The sequence below is a fragment of the Chiloscyllium plagiosum genome, unplaced genomic scaffold (genome assembly GCF_037043375.1).
Source record: "Chiloscyllium plagiosum isolate Xiang-an unplaced genomic scaffold, Cpla_swu_hap1 HiC_scaffold_22, whole genome shotgun sequence".
Taxonomy (NCBI): Eukaryota; Metazoa; Chordata; class Chondrichthyes; order Orectolobiformes; family Hemiscylliidae; genus Chiloscyllium; species Chiloscyllium plagiosum.
This window is the reverse complement of record NW_028270160.1, coordinates 67442806-67468685: the sequence shown is the minus strand read 5'-3', so window position 1 is coordinate 67468685 and position 25880 is coordinate 67442806. Positions and strand designations below refer to the sequence as shown.

Below are 25880 nucleotides of genomic sequence, written 5' to 3'. Positions count from 1 at the left end.
CCAGGTGTGCGTAATCCTCTAGTTCCCATTCCAATCTGCGCCCTCGAAGGGTCACGGTCACTGTGACTCCCAGGTACATGTAATCGCATACCTCCCAATCCCAGCTGGCCCCTCCCAGGATCACTGTCTCTGACTCCCAGGTACGTGTAATCGTCAAGCTCCCAATCCAGTCTGATCCCTCACAGAGTCGCCGTCTCTGTGACTCCCAGTTACATGTAATCCTCCAGATCACACTCCACTCTGGACCTCACAGGTTCACTCTCTCTGTAACTCCCAGATACGTGTATTCCTGCATCTCCTACTCTGCTCTTCTTCCTCACAGGTGCACCGTTTCTGTCATTTACATGTTTGTGTAATCGTCCAGCCTCAACTACATTCCACCCCCTCACGTGGTTGCGACCTCTATGACTCCCAGGATTTTGTAATTCTCCAGGTCCAACTCCAATCTGCTCCCTCGCAGGATCGCCGTCTCTGTGACACCCAGGAACGTATAATCCTCACGAACCAACTTCATTTTGTTCCCTCACAGTGTCAACATTTCTGTGAATTCCAGGTACGTTAATCGTCCCGCTCCCAATCCACAGTGAACTCTCACAGTCTCAACATTGTCATGACTCCCAGTTACGCATAATCCTCAAGCTCCCCTCCACTGTATTCAGTGTCACCGTCTCTGTGACTCCCTGGTAAATGGAATCCTTCATCTCCTAGTCGAATCTGTTCCCTCACACGGCACCGTCTCTGCAATTCTTAGGTTGGTGTAATCCTCCAGCTCACACTCCATTCTTCTCGCTCACATGGACACGATTCCTGTGACTCAAAGATCGTGTAATCCTTCAGTTCCCACTCCATTCAGCACCCTGACAGATTCACTTTCTCCGTGAATTACAGGTATGTAAAACGTTCCAGCTCCCACTCCACTCTGAATTTCAAAGTTTCATCCTCTCTGTTTCTCCCAGCAATGTGCAAGCCTGTATCTCCCCACTCCAATATACTCCCTCCAGTTTCAAAGTCTCTGTGAATCCCAGATACGTGTAAGCGCCAAGTTCATACGCCACACTGTTCCCTCACAGGGTCACATCGCTGTGATTCCCAGATAAGTGAAATCATCGAGCTCCATTCCCCTGTGCTCCCTCACAGGGTCACCGTCTCTCTGAATCCCCGATGCATTCAATCATCCGGCTCTGCTCCCTCAAACGGTTACCGTAACTGTCTATCCCAAGTAAGTGTAACCCTCGAGCTCCCTCTCCACTCTGAAACCAAAAGAGAAATGCTGGAAAATCTCAACAGGTCTGGTAGCATCTGTAAGGAGAGAAAAGTGCTGACGTTTCGAGTCTAATTGACCCTTTGACAAAGGGTCATGCGCAATAATTTGCTATTATCCTCTCCACTCTGCTCCGTTACAGGGTCATCATATCTGCGACCGCCAGATATGTGTACTCCTGAAGCTCACACTCCACGCTTCTTCCTCAAAGTGCCATCTTCTTTGTGCCTCCCAGGTTTATGCAATCCTCCAACTTCCATTCCATTCTATCACCGTCTATTTGAATCCTATGTACGTGCAATCGTCCATCTCCCAACCAAATGAACCACATATTCACCGCCTCTGTGAATCCCAGGTATGTTTAATCCTCCAGCTCCCACTCCACTCTTATCCCGCACAGTTTCGCCGTCTCTGTGATTCCGACATCTGTAAAATCCTCCAGCTCCCACTCTGATCTGCTCCCTCAAAGGAGCACTCTCTTTGAAATCCAATTATGTGCAATCGTCCAACTCCCACTCCTGTCTGTTCCATCTACGGCTCACTGTCTCTTTGACTCCCAGGTACGTGTAATCCTACAATTTCAACTCCGCTCTGCTCCTTCACAGGGTCACCATCTCTGCGAGTTCAAGATACGTGTAATCCTCCAGCTCCCACTCCATTCTGCTCACTCAATGGTCATGGTCTCTGCTCCATCAATGGCTCACTGTCTCTTTGAATCCCAGGAGCATACAATCCTCGATTTCCAACTCCATTCTTCTGCTCACATCTCACCGTATCTGTGACTCCCAGGTTCATTTAATCATCCAGCTTTCACTCCATTCTTCTCTCACACAGGGTCACAGTCTCTGTGATTCCCACTTATATGTAACCCTCCTATCCCAATCCAATCTGCTCGCCCACAGGCTAACCGTCTCTGTGACTTCCAGGTATTTCGAATGTTCCAGCTCTAACACCTTTCCGCTCCTCACAGATTCACCTTCGCTGTGAATCTCAGGTACGTGTAATCCTCAAATTCCACTCTACTCCCTCGCGGGGTCACGTCTCTGTTATTCACAGGTGAAGTGATCCTTGTGCCCCATTCAACTTTGCTTCCTCACTGTGTCGCCGTCTCTCTGATTCCCAGGTACGTACAATCCTTGGACTTGCTCTCCCCTCTGCTCCTTCGCAGTTTCACTGTAACTGTCAATCCCAGGTACGTGTAATCCCACTCCACTGTGCTCCCCAACAGGGTCACTATATTTATGACTTACAGGTACATGCAGCTCCTACTTCACTCTGCTCCCTCACAATGTCACGGCCTCAGGAACACCATGGTATGTGTAAACTCCAGCTCCCAGTAACTTTCTGCTCACTTATGTGATCACGGACTCTGTGACTCCCAGGAATGTGTAATCCTCGTATTCCCATTCCTTTCTGCACCCAACAGGACTGCGTCTGTGAATTCCAGCTCCGTGTAATCCACCAGCTCCCACTCTACTCTGACCTTCACAGTGCCATCTTCTCTGTGACACCCGGGTATACCTAAGCCTCCATCTACCAGTCCGCTCTGCTCCTTCACATTGTCACCGTCTCTGTGACTCCCAGGTTTGTGTAATCCACCAGCTCCCACCTCATTCTGCTCACTCACATCGTCGCCGTCTCTGTGACTCCCAGGAACGTGTAATGTTTGAGTTTCCACTCCATTCTGCTCCTCATAGGATCAACGTCGCTGTGACTCCCAGATACCATAATTCTCCAGCTCACACTCCATCATGCTCTTTCACAGCGTCACCATCTTTTTGATTGCCGGATACATGTAGAAGGGCTTATGCCCGAAACGTCGATTCTCCTGTTCCCTGGATGCTGCCTGACCTACTGCGCTGTTCCAGCAACACATTTTCAACCCAGAATACATGTAATGCTCTAGGTACAACTCCAATCTGCTCCCTAACATGGTAACCGTCTCTGTGATTTCCAGGTAAATGCAATCCTCCATCTCCCACTCCACTCTGAACTACGCAGTGGCAGCTTCTTTGTACCTCTCAGGTACGTGTAATCTTCCAGCTCCCATTCGAATCTACTCCCTCGCAGGGTCATGGTCTCTGTTACTCCCAGGTACGTGAAACCCTTGCAATCCTCTCGACGCTATTCCCTTGCTGCAGCACCGTATCTGTGTCTCTCAGGTACTTGTAATCCCACACCTCCCAGTCCAAGCTGCTCCCTCGCAGTATCACAGTCTCTACGACTCCCAGGTACGTGCAATCCTCCACCTTCCAGCCCAATGTGCTCCGTCACATTGTCACCGCCTCGGTGAATTCCAGGTATGTCTAATCATTCAGCTGCCACTCCACTTTTATCCGTCACATTGTCGCCATACCTGTGACTCGCAGGTTCGTGTAGTCCTCCAGCTCCCACTCCAGTCTGCTCTCTCACCAGCTTTCCGTCTCTTTAACTCCCAGGTACGTGAAATCCTCCAGTGCCCTCTCCATTCTGCTCCCCCCCCAGGTTAATCGCAAATGTGAATTCCAGGTACGTGTGATCCTTCAGCGCCTACTTCACTCTGCTTCGTCACAATGTCACCGTCTCTGTATCACCCTGGTACGTGTAATCCTTCAGCTCACAGTCCCATTCGGCTCGCTCACGTGATCGCCGCCTCTGTGACTCCCAGGAAAGTGTAATCCTCAAATTCCCTCTCCTTTCTGCACCCTCACAGAATGGCCGTGTCAGTGAATTCAAGGTCCGTGTAAGCCATCAGCTCCAACTCCACTCTGGCCTTCACTGTGACATCTTCTCTGTGACACCCAGCTACATGTAATCCTACGAGTCCCAGTCCGTTCTGCTCTCTTACAGGTTCACCATCTCTGTGAGTTCCAGGTACGTGTAATCCTCCAGCTGCCACCCCATTCTGCTCTCTCACGTGGTCACGAGCTCTGTGACACCGAGCTACGTGTAATCGGGGAGTTCACACTCCATTCTTCTCCTCACATGTTTACCATTTCTTTGATTCCCAGGTACGTCTAATCCTCCAGGTCCCACTACATTCTTAACTGCACAGTTTCGTTGTCTCTGCGAGTCCCACATTCGTGTAGTACTCCCGCTCCACTCTGCTCTGCTCCCTCATAATAGCACCCACTTTGATATCCAATTGTGTGTAATCGTCCAGCTCCCACTCTGCTGCATCAACGGCTCACTGTCTCTTTGACTCTCAGGTACATGTAATCCTACAATTCCAAATCTGCTCTTCTCCCTTGCAGGTAACCGTCTCTGTGAGTTCAAGGAACGTGTAGACCTCCAGCTCCCACTCCATTCTGCTCCCTGAATGGTCACGGTCACTGTGACACCCAGGAAAGTGCAATCCTCGATTTCCCACTCCATTCTTCTCCTCACATGTCACCGTCTCTGTGACTCTCAGGTTCATTTAATCATCCAGCTCTCAATCCATTCTGTTCCCACACAATGTCACAGTCTCTGTGATTCTCAGGTATGTGTAATCCTCCAGAACCCACTCCAATCTGCTCGTCACAGTATCATCTTCACTGTGAATCTCAGGTACGTGTAATCCTCAAATTCGCAATCCACTCTGCTCCCTCGTGGGATCACGTCTCTGTTATTCACTGGTAAAGTATTCTTCATGCTGCATTCGACTTTGCTTCCTCACAGGGTCACCGTCTCTCTGACTCCTAGGTATGTGCAATCCTCGATCTTGCTCTTCAGTCTGCTCCCTCGCAGTTTCACCGTAACTGTGAATCCCAGGTACGTGTAATCATCCAATTCCCACTCCACTGTGCTACCCAACAGGGCCACTATATTTATGACTTACAGGTACGTGGAATCCTGCAGCTCCTACGTCTCTCTGCTCCCTCACCGTGTCACCGTCCATGGAACACCATGATACGTGTAATCTCCAGCTCCCAGGACCATTCTGGTCGCTGTGATCGCGGTCTCTGTGACTCCCAGGAATATGTAATGTTCGTCTTCTGACTCCTTTCTGCAACCTGTCAGAATGACCGTGTCTGTGATTTCCAGCTCCGTGTAATCCACCAGCTCCCAATCTCTATGACTCCCAGGTATATGTAAACGTCCTCCTCCCAGTCTGCTCTGCTCCCTCACAGTGCCATCTTCTCTGTGACTTCTAGGTTTGTGTAAACCAGCAGCTCTCACTGCATTCTGCTCATCCACGTCGTCGCCGTCTCTGTGACTCCCAGGAACCCGTAATGCTCGAGTTTCCACTCCATTCTGCTCCTCACAGGATCAACGTCGCTGTGACTCCCAGGGACCGTAATCCTCCAGCTCACACTCCATCCTGCTCTCTCACAGCGTCACCATCTTTGTGATTGCCGGATACGTGTAATGCTCTAGGCCCAACTCCAATCTGCTCCCTCACATGGTAACCATCTCTGTGATTTCCAGGTAAGTGCAATCCTCCAGCTCCCATGCTATTATGAACTATACAGTGGCAGATTCTTCGAACCTCTCAGGTACGTGTACTCTTCCAGCTCCCATTCGAATCTGCTCCCTCGCAGGGTCACGGTCTTTGTGACTCCCAGGTACGTGAAATCCACTTGATGCTATTCCCTCCCGGCATCACCGTGTCTGTGATTCCCCGGTATTTGTAATCCTACACCTCCCAGTCCAAGCTGCTTCCTTTCAATATCACTGTTTCTGTGACTCTCAGGCACGTGTTAGTCTTCAAATCCCACTCTATTCTGCTCCCTCACATTGTCACTGTCCCTCTGAATTCCAGTTACATCTAATTGTCTAACTCCCACTCCACCTTTTTCCCGCAGTGTCGCTGTCCCTGTGACTACCAAATTCGTTTAGCCTTCCCGCTCCCACGCTGCTCTGCTCCCTCAAACGCGCACTTCTCTGTGTTTTCCTTTTATGTGTAATCCTCCAGTTGCCACTCCAGTCTGCTCCCTCACAGCTTCTGTCTCTTTAACTCCTAGGTACGTGAAATCCTCGGACTCCATCTCCACTCTGTACTTTCGCAGGTTGACCGTAAATCTGAATTCCAGGTACGTGCAATCCTCCAACTCCCACTCCACTGTGCTCCCCGACCGGATCACCAGCTCTATGACATCCAGGTACGTGTATCCTTCAGCTCCTACTTCACTCTGCTTCGACACAATGTCACCGTCTCTGTAACACCCCGGTACGTGTAATCCTCCAGCTCCCATTACCATTCTGCTGGCTCACGTGACACGGTCCCTGTAACTCCCAGGAACATGTAATCCTCAAATTCCCTCTCCTTTCTGCACCCTCACAGCGTGACAGTGTCTGTGAATTCAAGTTCCATGTAATCCACCAGCATCCACTCCACTCTGGCTTTCTCTGTGGCATCCTTTATGTGACTCCCAGGTACATGTAATCCTACAACTCCCAGTCCGCTCTGCTCTCTTACAGGCTCACCATCTGTGTGACGTCCAGGAACGTATAATCCTCCTGCTCCGACTCTGCTCTACTCCCTCAAATGCACACGTCTCTCTGATTTCCAGTTACGTGTAATCCTCCAGCTCCCACTCCAGTCTGCTCCCTCACCAGCTTTCTGTCCCTTTAACTCCCAGGTATGCTGAATCCTCGGGCTCCTTTTCCACTCTGCTCCCTCGCAAGTTTACCATCTCTGTGAGTTCAAGGTACGTGGAGACCTCCAACTCCCAAAACATTCTGCTCCCTTAATGGTCACTGTCTCTGTGACTCCCAGGAACGTGCAATCCTCGATTTTACACTTCATCCTTCTCCTCACATCTCACCGTCTCTGTGACTCTCAGGGTCATCTAATCATCCAGCTCTCACTCCATTCTGGTCCCACACAGTGTTACAGTCTCTGTGATTCCCAGGTATGTGTAATCCTCCAGATCCCACTCCGATCTGCTCGCTCACAGGCTAACCATCTCTGCGACTTCCAGGTACTTGTAATCCTCCAGCTCCCACACCTTTCTGCTCCTCCCAGTGTCACCTTCACTTTGAATCTCAAGTGCGTGTAATCCTCAAGCTCGCATTCCACTCTGCTCCCTCGCGGGGTCATGTCTCTCTTATTCACAGGTAAAGTGATCCTCATGCTCCATTCGACTTTGCTTCCTCGCAGGGTCACCTTCTCTCTGACTACTAGGTACGTGCAATCCTCGGTCTTGCTCTCTACTTTGGGTTCTTGTAGTTTCACCATAACTGTGAATCAGCAAGTATGTGTAATCCTCCAATTCCCACTCCACTGTGCTACCCAGCAGGGACATCATAATTATGATTTACAGGTACATGCAAACCTGCATCTCCGACTTCTTTCTGCTCCCTCACGGTGTCGCCATCTCTGGAAGGCCACGGTAAGTGTAATCTCCAGCTCCCAGTACCATTCTGGTCGCTTACGTGATCAAGGTCTCTGTGACTCACAAGAATGTGTAGTCCTCATATTTCCACTACATTCAGGACCCTGTCAGAATGACCGTGTGAATTCCAGCTCCGTGTAATCCACCAGCTCCCACTCCACTCTGAGCTTCACAGTGTCATCTTCTCTGTGACTCCCAGGTAAATGAAATCCTCCACCTCCCAGTCCGTTCTGCTCCCTCACATTGTCACCGTCTCTGTGACTTCCAGGTTTGTGTAATTCACCAGCTCTCATTACGTTCTGCTCACTCACGAAGTTGCCGTCTCTGTGACTCCCAGGTACCGTAATCCTCCAGCTCACACTCCATCCTGCTCTTTCACAGCGTCACCATCTTTTTGATTCCCGGATGCGTGTAATGCTCTAGGTCCAACTCCAATCTGCTCCCTCACATGGTAACCATCTCTGTGACCTCTAGGTAAGTGCAATCCTCCAGCTCCCACTCCACTCTGAACTACACAGTGGCAGCTTCTTTGAACCTCTCAGGTACGTGTAATCTTCCAGCTCCCATTCGAATCTGCTCCCTCGCAGGGTCACGGTCTCTGTTACTACCAGGTACGTGAATCTTTACTCAATCCACTCGATCCTATTCCCTCCCAGGATCGCCATACCTGTGTCTCCCAGGTACTTGTAATCCTGCACCTCCCATTCCCAGCTGCTCCATCACAGTGTCACAGTCCCTGTGAATTACAGGTACGTGCAATCCCCCAACTCTCAGTCCATGTGCTCCCTCAAACGGGAACATCTCTGTGATTTCCTTTTACCTGTAATCCTCCAGCTTCCACTCCAGTCTGCTCCCTCACCAGCTTTCTGCCTCTTTAACTCCCAGTTATGTGCAATCCTCGGGCTCCCTTTCAACCCTGCGCCCTCGCAGGTTCACCGTAAATGTGATTTCCAGGTACGTGCAATCGTCCAACCCCCACTGCACTGTGCTCCCTTACAGGGTCACCATCTCTATGACTTCCAGGTACATGTATCCTTCAGCTCCTACTTCACTCTGCTCCATCGCAATGTCACCGTCTCTGTAACACCCTGGTACGTGTAATCCTCCAGCTCCCATTACAATTCCTCTCTCTCACGTGATCACGCTCTCTGTGACTCCCAGGAACATATAATCCTCAAGTTCCCTCTCCTTTCTGCACCCTCACAGTGTGACCGTGTTGATGAATTCAAGTTCCATGTAATCCACTAGCTCCCACTCCACTCTAGCCTTCACGGTAGCATCTTCTCTGTGAGTCCAAGGTTCCTATAATCCTACAACTCCCAGTCCGCTCTGCTCTCTTACAGGCTCACCGTCTCTGTGACTTCCAAGTACGTATAAATCTCTAGCTCCCACTCCATTCTGCTCCCTCACGTCACCCCATCTCTGTGACTTCCAGGAACGTGTAATGCTCGAGGTCCGACTCCGTTATGCTCACTCACAGTGTCACCGTCTCTGTGATTTCCCGATGCGTGTAATCCTCCAGCTCCAATTCCAATCTGCTCCCACACAGGTAACCGTTTCTGTAACTTCCAGATACGTGTAGTCCTCCAGCTCCCTCTCCACTCTGAACCTCACAGTGTCATTTTCTCTGTGAATCCAAGGAACGCGGGATCTTCAAGCTCGCACTCTACTCTGCTCCCTCATAGCGTCACTGTAAATGTGAATCCCCTTAAAACGTTGTCCTACAGTTCCCACACCAGTCTACTCCCTCACAGTTACACCATCTCTGTGACGTTTAGGTACGTGTAATCCTCCAAATCACACTCCACTCTGCTCCACCACAGCCGTATCTTCTCTGTGACTTCCAGGTGCATGTATTCCTCTTGCATCTTTTCCATTCTGCTTTCTAATGTGGTCTCCATCTCTGTGATGCCCGGGAACATGTCAGCCCCGAGTTCCCATTCGCCTCTGCTCCTCACTGGGTCGCTGTCTGTATGACAGCCAGGTACGTGTCATCCTCAAGCTCACACTCCATTCTGCTCTCTCAAAGGCCATCATCTCTGTGATTCCCGGGACAGTATGATCCTTCAGCCCCTACTCCAATAAGCTCGCTCACAGTTTCACCGTTTCTGTGACTTCCAGGTACATGTATCCTCGAGCTTTCACTCAACTCCACTCCCTCATAGGGTCACTATCTCTGTGACTTCCAGTTACGTGTAATTCTCCAGCTCACAATCCACTCTACTCCCCTACCGTCTCATCGTCTCTATGACTTCCATGTACATATAATCCTCCACCGTCCATTCCAATCTGCTCCATCACAGTCCACCATTTCTGTGAACTCCAGGTACGTGCAATCCTGAAGGTACCACTTCACGCTGCTCCCTTTCGGGTCACCTTCTCTGTGACTCCCAGGTACATGTAATTCTCTAACTCACCTTCCACGCTGCTGCCTCAAAGAGTCACCGTCTCCATGCCTCCTGTAATGCTCCGGCTGCTATGGAATTCTGGTCTCTCACAGGCTTACCGTGACAGTGACTGCCAGATTTGTGTAATCCTTCAGCTCAAACTCTATTCTGCTCTCTCAAATGGTCAGCGTCACTGAGAGTCACAAGTACGTGTAATCATTCACCTCCATGTGCACTCTGTTCCCTCCAGGGACACCATCTCCATGAGTCCAAGGAACGCGCAATATTCCAGCTCATACTCCATTCTGCACCCTCATAGGGGCACGTCTCTGTGATTCCCAGGTCAGTGTAATCGCTCTGCTCCAGCTCCCAATTCACTCTACTCTCTGACAGAGTCACCATCGCTGTGACTTGCAGGTACGTGTAATCCTCCAGCTCACACTCCACACTGCTACCCACAGGCTCATCGTCTCTGTTACTCCCAGGCACACGTATTCCTAAATCGCCCATTTATTTCGGCTCCCTCACGTAATCCCCGTCTCTGTGACTCCCAGGAACGTGTAATCCTTGAGTTACCATTCCATTCTGCTCTTCACAGGATCACCGTGTCTGTGACTCGTGGGTAAGTGTAATCCCCCAGCTCACACTCCACTGTACTCCCTCACAGTGTCACCATCTCTGTGGTTCCCGGGAACGCGATATCCCCCAGCTCTGGTCCCTCACAGTGTAACCATCTCTGCTACTTCCAGGTACGTGTATCCGTCCAGCTCCAACTCCACTCTGAACTTCACACTGACATCTTCTCTGTAACTCCCATTGTTTGTAATCCTCCAGCGCACACTCTACTCTGTTCCCTCACAGTTTCACGGTCTCTGTGACTCCCAGGTCCTTTTAACCCTCCAGTCCACCCCCCCCCCCCCCCCCCCCCCCCCATTCCACAATACTCCCTTACGGGGCACAGTCTCTGTGTATCCCAGGTCAGTGTAATCCCCCAGGTCCCACTCCACTCTGAATTCCAAATTGTCATCTTTTCTTTAACTTTCAGATGCATGTAATCCTCCAGGTCCCACTCCACACTGCTCCCTCACAGAGTCACAGTGTCTGAAACTCCAAGGTACATGTAATTCCCCCAGTCCCACTCCGTTCTAATCCCTCACAGGGTCACTGTCTCTCTGATTCCCAGGTACGTGCAACCCTGCTGCTCCCACTTCCCTCTGCTCGCTCACAAAGTCACAGTCTCTGTGACTCCAGGAATGTTTAATCCTCAATCTTCAACTCTATTCTGCTCATTCACAGTATTAACATCCCTCTGAATCACAGGTACATGTAATCCTCCACCTCCCAGTCCATTCTCATCCCTCACAGGTCCACCGTCACCATGATTCCCAAATACGAGCAATCATCCACTTTCCTCACTGGGACACAGTCTCTGTGAGTCTGTGGAACATGCAACCTTACAGCTCGCACTCCACTCTGGTACCTCACAGGGTCACATTCTCTGTGACTCCCAGGTACGTGCAATCCTCTAGCTCCAACTTCACTCCACTCCCTCACAGGGTCACCCTTTCAGTCCTCCCAGATATGTGCAATCCTTGACTGTTATCCTCCCGCTCGCTCATACGATCAACGTCACTGTGAATCACATGTACGTGAAATCCTCCAGCTCCCACTTCAATCTAATCCCTCAAAGTTTCATCGTCTCTGTGAATCCCAGGTACGTGATTTCCTCCAGCTCCTACTTCATTCCACTCTCTCACAGCATCAACGCCTCTGTGATTTTCAGGTACGCGTAATCCTCCAGCTTCAGTTCCACTCTACTCCCTCAAATGATCACCGCCTCTGTGACTCCCAGGACTGTGTAATCTTCAGCTTCCACTCCATTCTGCTCCTTCACTTGGTCACCGTCTCTGTGAAAAACGATACGAACAATCCTCCAGCTCCCGCTCCATTCTGAGCTTCAGAGTGGCATCTTCTCTTTAACCGGGGAGAAAGTGAGGGCTGCAAATGCTGGAGATCAGAGCTGAAAATGTGTTGCTGGAAATTCCCTTCCTGAAGAAGGGTTTATGCCTGAAACGTCGATTCTCCTGTTCCTTAGATGCTGCCTGACCTGCTGCGCTTTTCCAGCAACACATTTTCAGCTCTTCTCTTTAACTCCCAGGTACTTGTAATCCTCAAGCTCACACCCCACTCTGCTCCCTCACAGGGTCACGCCTCTCTAATTCCCAGGCAAGTGTAATCCTCGAGCTCTATTCCACTCTGTTCACTCACCGGGTCACCGACTCTCTGACTCCCAGATACGTATAATCCTCAGGCTCCCACTCCACTGCTCCCTCGCAAGGTCAATCTAACTGTGAACCCAGGTACGTTTAATCCTCCAACTCTCACTTCTCTCCCTCAGAGACTCACCATCGCTGTGACTTGCAGGGATGTGCAATCCTCCAGCTCCCACTCTACTCTGTTCCCTCACAGGATCAACATCTCCGTGAATCCCAGGTTCGAGTAATCCCTCAGCTCCCACTTCAATCTGCTCCTTCACATGACCAAAATCTTTGTGATTCCAGGAACGTGTAATCCTGCAGCTCCCATTCCACTTTGCTGCCTCACAGTTTCGCCTTCTCTGTAAATCCCAGGAACATCTAATCGTCAAGCCGGCGCTCCACTGAGCTCCCTCACAGAGTCATGTCTCTGTGATTCCCAGGTAAATGTAATCCTCAAGCTCCATCCCACTCTGCTCCCTCAAAGGCTCACCGTCTCTCTGTCTTCCAGGTACCTGTAATCCTCGGGCTCCCACACGAACTCTGCTCACACACCGTGTCTCTGTAACTGTGAATTTCAGGTACATATAATTCTCCAGGTACCACTCCGCTCTGCTCTTTCACAGTGTCGAAATCTCTGTGATTCTCAGGTACGTGTAATTCTCCATCTCACACTCTATTCTGCTCCCTCACAGTTTCGCCATCTCTGTGACTTCCAGGTATGTGTAATCCTCCAGCTCCCACTCCAGTATGCTCCCTCACAGTGTCACCGTATCTCTCATTCCCAGGCACCTGTAATCTTACAGCTCCCACTCCACTCTGCTCCTTCACAGGGTCGCTGTCTCTCTTAATCCCACGTACGTGCATTCCTGCAGCTCCCAGTTTACTCTGCTGCCTCAAAGAGTCACCGTCTCTGTGACTTCCAGGTACGTGTAATCGCCAAGCTCGCACTGCACTCTGCTACCTTACAAGGTCACATCTCTGTGATTCCCAAACATGTGTAATCCTCGAGTTCCAATCCACACTGATCCCTCACAGGCTCAGTGTCTCTCTGACTTCCAGGTACCTCTGATCTTCTGGCTCCCACTCGACTCTGCTCCCTCACGGTGTGTCCTTAGCTGTGAATCTCAAGTACGTGTCATCCTCCCGCTCCCACTCACCTCTGCTCCCTCACAAGGTCTCCGTGACATCTAGGTAAGTATAATCTTCCCACACCCACTCCGCTCCGCTTCCTCATAGGGTCACATTCTCTGTGATTCCAAGCAGGTGTAATCCTCCAGCTCACACTCCATTCTGCTCCCGCACACTGTCACCATCGCTGTGATTTCCAGGTACGTGCGAATTCCAGCTCCCACTCCACTCTGAACCTCACAGTCGCATCTTCTCTGTAACTCTCAGGGACGTGTAATCCTCCCGTTCACACTCCACTCTGCTCCCTCACAGAGTCATCGTCTCTGTGAATCCCTGCTATGTGTGATCCTCAAGATTGCACTCCTTTATGCTCCCATCACAGGATCATGTCTATGTAATTCCCAGATCAGTGTAATCCTCTACTTCACACTCCACTTACTCACTCATAGGGTCACCGTCTCTCTAACGCCCTTGTATGTGTAATCCACCAGCGCCCATCCCACTCTGCTCGCTGACAGGTTCAGCATCTCTGTGACTCCAGATATTTGGAATCCTTCTGATGCCACTCCTTTCTTCTCCCTCAATTATTCGTTATTTGTAGTTACTTGTAATCCTGCAGCTGTCACTCTGCTCCCTCATAGGGTCACCGTCTTTGTGATTTCCATGTACATGTAATCCTCCAGCTCCCACTCCGCTCTGCACTCTCACAGGGTTGCCATCTCTGTGACTCCCAGGAGCGTGTAATCCTCATGATTCTGCTCCATTCTGCTCCACACATGGTCACCGTTTCTGTGACTCCATGGTACTTGTAATCCTCCAGCTCCCACTCCAATTTACTCCCTCACAGTGTCACCATCTCTGTGATTCCCCGAGACGTGTAATGCTCCAGCTCCCACTCCACTCTGCTCCCTCACAGAGTAACCGTCTCTCTGACTTTCAGGTACGTCTAACCCTCCAGCGCCCACTCCACTCTGCTCTGTCACATTGTTGCAATCTCTCTCAATGCCAGGCCCGTGTAATCCCCCAGTTCCCACTCCACTCTGCTCTCTCATAGTGTACAAAATTTTTTAAAAAATCACACAACACCAGGTTATAGTCCAACAGGTTTAATCAGAAGCACTAGCTATTAGAGCGCCGCTCCTTCATCATGTGGTTGTACAATTAAAGCTGTTGGACTATAACCTGGTGTTGTATGATTTTTAACTTTGTACACCCCAGTCCAACGCCAGCATCTCCAAACCCGCACAGGGTCACTGTCTCTGTGACTCCCACGTACATGCACTTCTGCAGCTTCCACTTCACTCTGTTGTCTCACTGAGTCATTGTCTTTGTGACTACCAGGTACGTGTAATTCTCCAGGTCCCACTCCAATTTGCTCCCTCACAGTCTTTGTGACTCACAGGACTGCTGAAGCCTCAAGCTCCCACCCCATTCTGCTCCATCACAGGGTCAACATCTCTGTGAAGTCAGAACAGTCAGATTGAGAATTGTAATCGTCCAGCTCCCAACCCACACTGAACTCTCACAGGCTCAATATCTATGTGACTCCCAGATACGTGCAATCCTCAAACTCCCATAACACTACACCCTCACAGGGTCATCGTCTCTGTGGCTCCCAGGATAGTGTAAGCCTCCACCTCCCATTCCATTCTGCACCCTCACATGGTCGCCATCTCTGGGAATTCCAGGTCCGTTTAATCCTCCATCTCCCAGTCCAGTCTGAACGTCACAGTGGCTCCTTCTCTGTAACTCCCAGGTGCGTGTTATCCTCCACCTCCCAGTCCAACCTGCTCCCCCGCAGCGTAACCACCTCTGCAACTCCCAGGTACCTGTAATCCTGGAGGTCCTCTCCACTCTGACAGTCACCGTCTCTGTGACTCCCAGGAACATGTAATCACCAACCTCAGAGTCTAATCCGCTCCGTTACAAGTACACCGTCTGTGTGAATCCCAGGAACGTGTCATCCTCCCGCTCTCACTCCCCTCTGCTCTCTCACAGAGTCACCATCTCTGTGACTTCCAGGTATGTGTAATCTTCCAGCTCGCACGCTATTCTACTCCCTCACGTAGTCACGGTCACTGTAAATCCCAGCAAAGTGTATTCCTCATGTTCCAGCTCCACTGTCCTCCTCTCATGATCACCGTCTCTGTGACTCCCAAGTAAGTATAATTCTCCAGCTCATACTCCATTCTACTCCCTCACAGTGTCACCATCTCTGTGACTTCCAGGTACGTGTAATTCTCCAGCTCCCATTCCACTCTGAACTTCACAGTGGTACCTTATCTGTAACTCCTAGGTACATGTAATTATCCAGCTCCCACTCCACTCTGCTCTCTGACAGTGTCACCATCTACGTGATTTCCATGTACATGTGATCCTCCAGCTCCCACTCTGCTTTGCTCTCTCGCAGGGTTACAGTCTCTGTGACTTCCAGGGGTACGTATAATCCCATAGCTCCCACTGCATTCCTTTTCTTAACGTGGTCACGGTCTCTGTGACTCCCAGGGGCGTGTAATCCGCATGTTTCCATTCCATTCTGTTTCGCACATGGTCACCGTCACTGTGATTCCCAGGTATGTGTAATCCTCCAGTCCACACTCTTTTCTGCTCCGTCACAGTTTCACCGTCTCCTCGATTCTCAGGTGTGTGTAATCCTCCAGCTCCCACTCCACTCTACTCCCTTACAGGGTCATCGTCTTTGTGACTCCCAGGTGCACTTAATTCTACACCTGCCAGTCCGCTCTTCTCACTCACAGGGTCACGGTCTCTGTGAATCCTAGATACGTCTAATCCTCCAGCTACCATTCCACTCTTGTCACGCACAATTTCACTGACTTCCTGATGCCCAAGTACGTGTAATCCTTTCGGTCAAACTCCGCTCTGCTCCCTCACACAGTGTCACTGTCTCTGTGATTTTCAGTTGGATGTGATCTCCCGCTCCCAGTCCACTGTGCTCCCTCACAGCGTCACCATCTCGGTGACTTCCAGGTACGTGTAATCCTCCAGCTCCCACTCCATTCTGCTCCCTCATGTGGTCATGGTCTCTGTTACTGCCAGAATCATAATCATCGATTTGCCACTCCATTCTTCTCCTCACATCTCACCGTCCCCGTGATTCCTAATTACTTGTAATCCTCCACCTGACACTCTAATCTGCTCCCTCACAGTGTCACCGTGTCTGCAATTCCCAGATACAAGCAATCATCCAGCTCTCACTCCAATCTGCTCACTCACAAGGTAACCGTCTCGTGACTTCCAAGTACAGGTAATCTTCCAGCTCCCACTCCATTCTACTCCTCACAGTGTCAACGTCTCTGTAAATCTCAGATGCATGTAATCCTCAACCTTGTACTTCGCTCTGCTTCTTCACATGGTCACGTTTACTTCTTTCCCATGTAAGTGTGATCTTCATGGTCCTATCCACGCTGCTTCCTCACATGGTCACCGTTCCTCTATCTCCCCAGTATTTGTAATCCTCGAGCTCCCTCTCCACTCTGCTTCCTCAAATGTTCACCATAACTGTGACACCCCAGTACGTGTAATCCTCCAGCTCCCAATATCATTCTGCTTGCTCACGTGGTCACAGTCTCTGTAACTCTCAGGCACATGTAATCCTCGATTCCCCACTCTTTTCTGCACCCTCACCATGTCACCGTCTCTGTGAATCCCTAGTCGTGCAGTCCTCTAGCTCCCACTCCACTCTGACCTTCACAGTGCCAGCTTCTCTGTAACTCCCAAGTACGTGTAATCCTCCACCTCTCAGGCCAATCTGCTTCCTCGCAACGTCACCATCTCTGTGACTCCCAGGTACATGTAAGAGCTCCGTTCCACTCTATTTCCTCCCACAGTCACCGCTCTGTGATTTCCAACACGCGTAATCCTCCACTTTGCACTACACTGTGATACCGCACTTGCTTACCATCTCTGTTACTATCAGGTGTGTGTAAACCTCCAGGTCCCACTCCACTGTGCTCCATCACAGGGTCACCGGCTCTGTGACTCCCAGGTACGTGTAATCCTCCAACTCCCGCTCCATTCTGCTCCCTCAAGCTGGACCCTCTCTTTGACTCACAGGAATGTGTAATCATCGAGTTCCCACTCCATTCTGTTCCCTGACTGTGTCACCATCTCTGATTCCCAGGGGCACATAGTCCTCTAACTCCCATTTCAATCTACTCCCTCGCACGTTAACCGTCTCAATGGCTCCCAGGTAATTGTAATCCTCCAGCTCCCACTTCACTCTACTCCCTCACATGTTTACCATCTCTGTGACTCACAGTTACGTGTAATCCTCCAGCTCACACTCCACTCCACTCTACTCCCTCACATAGTGTCACCATCTCTGTGACTCTCAGGAACGTTTAATGCTCTATCTCCCAATCCATTCTGCTCCCTCACAAGGTCAACATCTCTGTGAATCCCAGGTACGCATTTTCGTCTAGCTTCCAATGCACTCAGAACTCTCATCGGCTCAACGTTTCCATGACTCACAGGGACGTGTAATCCTTGAGCTCCCTCTCCACTCTACTCCCTTATAGGATCACCATCACTGTGAATCCCACGATCATATAATCCTCCAGCTCCCACACCACTCTGATTATCACAATGCCATCTTCTCGGCAACTTCCGGGTACATGTCATCTTCATCTTCCGTTCCAATCTGCTCATCGCCTCTGTGACTCCTAGGTACATGTAATCCTCCACCTCCTAATCCAATCTGCTCCCTCACAGGGTCACCTTCTCTGTGGTTCCCAGATACGTCTAATCCTCCAGCTCCCACTCCACTGTGATCCTGGGCAGTGTCACCGTGTCTGTGACTCCCGGGTATGTGTAATCTCCCTGCTCCAACTCTGGCCTGCTCCCTCCAAACGGTCACCATCTCTGTGATTTCCAGTAATGTGTTATCCTCCAGCTCTCACGCCAGTCTGCTCCCTCACAGGGTTACCATCTCTGTGAATTCCAGGTGTGCGCAATCCTCTAGCTCCCACTCCATTCTGTTCTCTCACGTGGTCACGGGCAATGTGACACCCAGAAAGGTGTAATCCCGAGTTCACACTCCATTCTTCTCCTCACATGTTCACCAACTCTTTGATTCCCAGGTACGTGTAAATCTCCAGCTCACACTCCAATCTGCTCCTTCACAAGCTATCCGTCTCCATGACTTCCAGATATATGTAATCCTCCAGCTCCCACTCCTTTCTGCTCCGTCACAGGGTCACCATGTCTATGGCTTCTTGGTAGTGCAATCTTGCAGCTCCCACTTCACTCTGCTCCCTCCAAGAGTCACCATCTCTGTGATATCCTGGTCTGTGTATTCCTCAATCTTCCACTCCATTCTGCCTGCTCACGTGGTCACGGTCTCTGTGACTCACAGGAACGTGAAATCCTCGAATTCCCACTCCATTCTGCACCCTCACAGAGTCAACGTCACTGTGAATCTCTAGTCCGTGTAATCCTCCAGCTCCCATTCTACTCTGACCTTCGATGTGGCATCTTCTCTGTAACTCCCAGGTACGTTTAATCATCCCCCTCTCAGTCCAATCTGATTTCTCACAGCGTCACTGTTTCTGTGACTCCCTGCTACATGTAATCCTCGAGCACCACTTCAATCTATTCCCTCCCAGGTTACTGTGTCTGTGATTTCTGATACTTGTAAACCTCCAGCTCTCACTCCACTTTACTCCCTCACAGTGTCATCGTCTGTGAGACTCCCAGGTACGTGTAATCTTCCAGCTCCCACTCGACTCTGCTCCTTCACAGGCCACAGTCTCTGTGACTCCCAGATCCGTGTACTCCTTGAGTTCCACTCCACGCTACACCCGCCCACAACTATCGTCTCTGTGACACCAAGGTCGATGAAATACTCAAACTCCCAGTCCAGTCTGCTTCCTCACAGGGTCACTGCCTCTCTGATTCTCAGGTACGTATAATCCTCAGGATCCCTCTACACTCTGCTCACTTACAGAGTCACCGAATTGTTTATCCCAAGTACGTGTAATCATCCAGTTCCCACTCCATTCTGTTCCCTCACAAGGTCACGTTTTCTTGTGATTCCCTGGAACGTGTAATCCTCGAATGAATTCGCACTTCATTCTGCACCCTTACATGGACACCGTCTCCATGAATACCAGGTCTAAGTAATCCTCCAGCTCCCACTTCACTCTGACCTTCACAGTGGTATCTTCTCTGTAACTCCCAGGTACTGGTAATCCTACATTTCCCAGTACGATCTGCTTCCTCGCAACAGCACGTCTTTGTGACTCCCATGTAATCCTCGAGCTCAACTCCAGTCTTTTCCCTCCCAGGGTCACCGTCTCTATGGCTTCCCGGAGTGTATAAATCTCCAGCTTCCACGCCACTATGCACCATCACACTATCATCGTATCTCTAAGTCCCAGGTACGTGTAAACTTCCACCTTCCATTCCAATCTGCTCTCTCACAGTGTCACCGTCTCCGTACTCCCAGGTATGTGTAATCCTCCAGATCCCACACCGCTCTACTCTCTCACAGTGTTACTGTCTTTGTGAATCCCAGGTATGAGAACTTCTCCAACTCCCACTCCGCTCTATGCTCCCTCACAAATACATCATCACTTTGACTCCAAGGCACATTTCAGACTCGGACTCCCACTCCACTCTGCTCCCTTGCAGGATCATCTTATCTCTGACTCTCCGGTATGTGTAATTCTCCAGCTCCCACTCCACTCTTCTCCCTCCCAGTATCATCGTTTCTCTAACTCCCAGGTACGTGTAATCCTCCATTTCCCAATCAAATCTGCTCCCTTACAGGATCTCTGTGACTCCCAGGTATGTGTAATTCTCCAGCTCCTATTCCAGTCTGCTCCCTCGCAGTATCACCATCTCTGTGATTCCGAGGTTTGAGTAATTCACCAGCTCCCATGCAATCTGCTCTCTCACAGTGCCAGTGCCTCTGTGACTCCTATTTAGGACGGGGCCTCGATCCTCATTGCTGATTCTATCCTACATTGCTCCTCTGTAACTTCCAGGTATGAGTTTGCCTCAATCTCCTGCTCCAAGTTGCTCGTTCATATGTTCACTTTCTCTGTGAGTCGTTTCTGATTTAGAGACCCCCGCTCTGGTGCATGTCCAACTTCACCTTCCAGTATTTCGACCCTTGTTGATGATTCATATACTCTGTCGCACTGTGCTGTCCAGTCTCAGGTTCTCTTCCTTTGTGATTCTCAGCTAATGGTAGGTGTCAAGCTTCAGCTGAGATTTATTTCATCCCATTCTGCACTGCTCCCTCACAGAACCATCGTTGTGCCTGGAAGACAGTGGAAAAGAGGAGGATGAGGGGAAACAGAGGGAGTTACAGTGATTTAGCGTGCTGTAGGGGATAGAAAGACCTGCAGTTCCTAAAACAGATTACTTCATGATTCAGGAAAAGTTGCAGGCACTGAAGCAGAGGAAGGAAATAGACAGATGGTGGCTTGTTGGTGACGGAGCTTTGTTGAGTCGAAAGGGTTTTTTTGTGAGTTGATTTCAAAGAAATGAAGATTTCAATAAATACAAAATGACAGTGAAGAATCTTGCAGGTCCTGGAGACTGTTGGGTGTTACAGTGTTAGAAGACTTGCAATAACTGAGGGGTACGGAGATTTTTCGAGCACAGCTTGTGTGCAAGAGCACTCACGACATGAGCAGTTACTGAGAATGGGAACACTCCAAAATAGTGGGATTGTAGGTGATTGGCGAGGAGAGATGGATGTGGAGGGTGAAGATGCCAGTTTAGGAAATCTAGCCATTGTAAATCACAGAGATTTAAGGAGGGGAACCTGTGCTGGAATTGTGATATGGATTGTGTCAGACGTTGAGGAATTACAAATTTAAAATGGAAAATGTTAGAGGTGATCAGAAGTTTAAACAAGAAAAAAAGAGATCAATAGTTCGTAAGGGAATGGAGGAGACGAGATATTAGAACATAGAACATAGAACATAGAAGAATACAGCGCAGTACAGGCCCCTTGGCCCTCGATGTTGCGCCGATCCAAGCCCACCTAACCTATACTAACCCACTATCCTCCATATACCTATCCAATGCCCGCTTAAATGCCCATAAAGAGGGAGAGTCCACCACTGCTACTGGCAGGGCATTCCATGAACTTACGACTCGCTGAGTGAAGAACCTACCCCTAACTTCAGTCCTATATCTACCCCCCCTTAATTTAAAGCTATGCCCCCATGTAATACCCGACTCCATACGCGGGAAAAGGTTCACACTGTCAACCCTATCTAACCCCCTAATCATCTTGTACACCTCAATCAAGTCACCCCTAAACCATCTTTTCTCTAATGAAAACAGCCTCAAGTGTCTCAGTCTTTCCTCATACGATCTTCCTTCCATACCAGGCAACATCCTGGTAAACCTCCTCTGCACCCGTTCCAGTGCCTCCACATCCTTCCTATAGTATGGCGACCAAAACTGCACACAATATTCCAGATGCGGCCGCACCAGAGTCTTATACAACTGCATCATGACCTCAGGACTCCGGAACTCAATTCCTCTACCAATAAAAGCCAGTACGCCATATGCCTTCCTCACTGCACTATTTACCTGGGTGGCAACTTTCAGAGATCTGTGTACATGGACACCAAGATCCCTCTGTTCATCCACACTACCAAGTATCTGACCATTAGCCCAGTACCCCATCTTTTTGTTATTCTTCCCAAAGTGAATCACCTCACACTTAGCTACATTGAATTCCATTTGCCACCTTTCTGCCCAGCTCTGCAGCTTCTCTATATCCTGCTGTAACCTGCCACATCCTTCCTCACTGTCAACAACTCCTCCGTCTTTCGTATCATCCGCAAACTTGCTCACCCAACCTTCTAACCCCTCTTCCAGGTCATTTATAAAAATGACAAACAGCAATGGTCCCAAAACAGATCCTTGCGGAACACCGCTAGTGACGGCACTCCATGAAGAAACTTTGCCATCAACTACTACCCTCTGTCTTCTTCCATCCAGCCAATTCCTAATCCAAACCTCCAACTCACCCTCAATGCCATATCTCCGTATTTTCTGCAGTAGCCTACCATGGGGAACCTTATCAAACGCCTTACTAAAATCCATATATACCACATCTACCGCTTTCCCCTCATCAACCTCCTTCGTCACCTTTTCAAAGAATTCAATAAGGTTTGTGAGGCACGACCTGCCCTTCACAAAACCATGCTGACTATCCTTGATCACATTATTCCTATCCAGATGTGCATAAATCCTATCCCTTACAATTCTCTCTAAGACTTTGCCCACAACAGAAGTGAGACTCACCGGCCTATAGTTACTAGGGTTATCCCTACTCCCCTTTTTGAACAAGGGAACCACATTTGCTATCCTCCAGTCTTCTGGCACTACTCCAGTAGACAAAGAGGACATAAAAATCAAGGCCAATGACTCTGCAATCTCCTCCCTTGCTTCCCAGAGAATCCTAGGATAAATGCCATCAGGCCCAGGGGACTTATCTATTTTCACCTTTTCCAGGATTTCCAACACCTCTTCTCTACATACCTCAAAGCCATCCATTCTACTTATTTGTGACTCAGTATTCACATCGACGACAATGCCCTGTTCCTGAGTAAATACTGAAGAAAAGTATTCATTCAGTGTCTCCCCAATCTCTTCCGCCTCCACACGCAACTTCCCACTACTATCCTTGACTGGACCTATTCCTACCCTAGTCATTCTTTTATTCCTAACATACCTATAGAAAGCCTTAGGGTTTTCCCTAATCCTACCGACTAAGGACCTTTCATGTCCCCTCCTTGCTGCTCTTAGCTCTCTCTTCAGGTCCTTCCTGGCTACCCTATAACTCTCAATCGCCCCAATTGAACCTTCACGTCTCATCTTGAGATAGGCCGCCCTCTTCCATTTAACAAGGGATTCCAATTCGTTTTTAAACCACGGCTCCCTCGCACGACCCTTTCCTCCCTGCCTGACAGGTACATAATTATCAAGGACACTCAATAGTTGCTCCTTGAACAAGCTCCACATATCATTTACACCCTTGCCTTGGAGTCTACTTTTCCAAGCCACACATCCTAAGTCATGCCTCACCGCATCATAATTTCCCTGCCCCCAGCTATAACTCTTGCCCTGTAGTACACACTTATCCCTCTCCATCACGAGAGTTAAAATCACCGAATTATGGTCACTATCCCCAAAGTGCTCACCTACCTCTAATTCTAACACCTGGCCTGGTTCGTTACCCAGAACCAAATCCAGTATGGCCTCACCTCTTGTTGGCCTGTCTACATATTGTGTCAGGAAACTCTCCTGCACACATTGAACAAACACTGACCCATCTAACGAACTTGAGCTATAGCTTTCCCAATCAATATCAGGAAAGTTAAAGTCCCCCATAACAACCACCCTATTACTGTCACTCATCTCCTGAATCACCTTCCCTATCCTTTCTTCAATGATTCTAGGACTATTAGGAGGCCTGTAAAAGACTCCTAACAGGGTGACCTCACCTTTCCTATTCCTAACCTCAGCCCAAACTACCTCAGATGGCAAGTCCTCATCCATCGTCCTTTCCACCACTGTAATACTATCTTTGACAAGCAATGCCACACCTCCCCCTCTTTTACCCCCACCTCTGACCCTACTAAAACATTTAAATCCTGGAACCTGCAACAGCCAATCCTGTCCCTGTTCTAGCCATGTCTCCGTAATAGCCACAACATCGAAGTCCCAGGTACCAACCCACGCTGCAAGTTCACCTACCTTATTTCGTATACTTCTTGCATTGAAGTATACACACTTCAAGCCACTTTCCTGTTTACAGACACCCTCCTTGGAAATTGATGCCATGTTCCTAACCTCCCTACACTCCAGGCCCTGCACACTGAAGCTACAATCTGGGTTCCCATGCCCCTGCAGAGTTAGTTTAAACCCCCGCCAAGAGCACTAGCAAACCTCCCCCCAAGGATACTGGTGCCCCTCAGGTTCAGGTGTAGGCCATCCTGTTTATAGAGGTCCCACCTTCCCCAGAAAGAACCCCAGTTATCCAAAAACCGGAATCCCTCCCTCCTGCACCATCCCTGTAGCCACGCATTTAAGTGTGTACACTCCAGCAGGTGTTTGAACACAGATATTGTGAGGAACTATAAGAGTTATAGGTCCAAGAGGATGTCACATACAAAACGAAGAGCTGCATTATCTGCATGCAGTTTCAGATGTGATAAGTGTTCAAACACCTGCTGGAGTGTACACAGATAATAACAGTTCAAACGGCTGGTGCAAGAAAGCAGCTCACCTCCAACTTTTCAGGGAGAACTCAAAGTCAACAATAAGTGCTGGCTGAGCCAAAAAAGCTTATGTCAGTGAATTAATGAATAAATGGATGAATTAATATGTAATAAACACAATTGACAAGCAGCACTGAGGTCACTCAGGAAGACTCTTTCAACAGCACTTCACAAACCATGGCATCTGGAGGAAAGAAGTTACATTTTCAGGTGAACACCAGCATTTCCAAGGTGCCCTCCAAGCCAAGCTCCATCACACCAGCACTAGGTCTGCTCCGATACCCAAAGGATTGCAGTGGGTCAGGAAGGCAGCTCACCACCACCTTCTCTGGACAATTACAGATGGAAAAGAAATTATGGCCTAGACAGTGATGACCGCATCTCATGAATGAATTTTTTAAAAAAGGGAAACTCATGGACTGTTTATCTCCCTTTTGCTTCCTCCATGCAATTCACATCCCAATATCGCTTTGTCTCATCAGCAAACGTGGAAACATTAAACTTTGTTCATCCGCTAATTTATCAAACCCATTTGTGAATAGATTAGATTAGATTACATTAGATTACATTACAGTGTGGAAACAGGCCCTTCGGCCCAACAAGTCCACACCGACCCGCCGAAGCGAAACCCACCCATACCCCTACATTTACCCCTTACCTAACACTACGGGCAATTTAGTATGGCCAATTCACCTGACCCTGCACATCTTTGGACTGTGGGAGGAAACCGGAGCACCCGGAGGAAACCCACGCAGACACGGGGAGAACGTGCAAACTCCACACAGTCAGTCGCCTGAGGCGGGAATTGAACCCGGGTCTCTGGCACTGTGAGGCAGCAGTGCTAACCACTGTGCCACCGTGCCGCCCAAATAGTTAGCGGTCAAAAAGTAATCCATTTATTCCCACTCACTTTTCTGTCAGTTAAAGACTTCTTAATCCGTGCCTATATGTTCTTTCCAAATCCATATTTGCCAATTTTGTTTATCCACCCCTGCAGTCGGGCCTTGTTGAAAGGTTTCTGAAAATGCCAGTAAGCAATTTCGGCCTTTTCTCTATTTTGCTGCCTACAGCCAGACCAAGTAAAACAAACCCAACAGGATTTCCAAAATTAAAAACATATACAGGAGCATTTTGGATGAATGGAGAATTACAGAGATAAAGAAGATTGGAAGAACGAACAGATATATGCAGGGTAGTCATGAACGAGGACGTTAATAGACATAGGAAGTCTTAGATTCTGCTGCTTTCTGGAGGCTTGGAGTCTGAAATATTTT

General features: G+C 49.3%; 1 protein-coding gene across 2 annotated transcripts in view; it reads left to right on the top strand.

Annotated features, from left to right (window-relative positions):
- The first annotated feature begins 5220 nt into the window (after positions 1–5220).
- The window catches only part of LOC122544099 (putative G protein-coupled receptor 139), a 97637-nt gene continuing 76977 nt past the window's right edge, over positions 5221–25880 (top strand). Inside the window, exons 1-3 of one of the 2 annotated variants that reach the window (XM_087999234.1) lie at positions 5221–5650; positions 6187–6255; positions 16501–16570. The gene's annotated coding sequence lies outside the window, so the exon portion shown is untranslated. Of the gene's footprint in view, positions 5651–6186; positions 6256–6309; positions 6325–16500; positions 16571–25880 lie in introns of those variants that run through there. The other variant, XM_043683125.2, reaches the window with a different exon arrangement.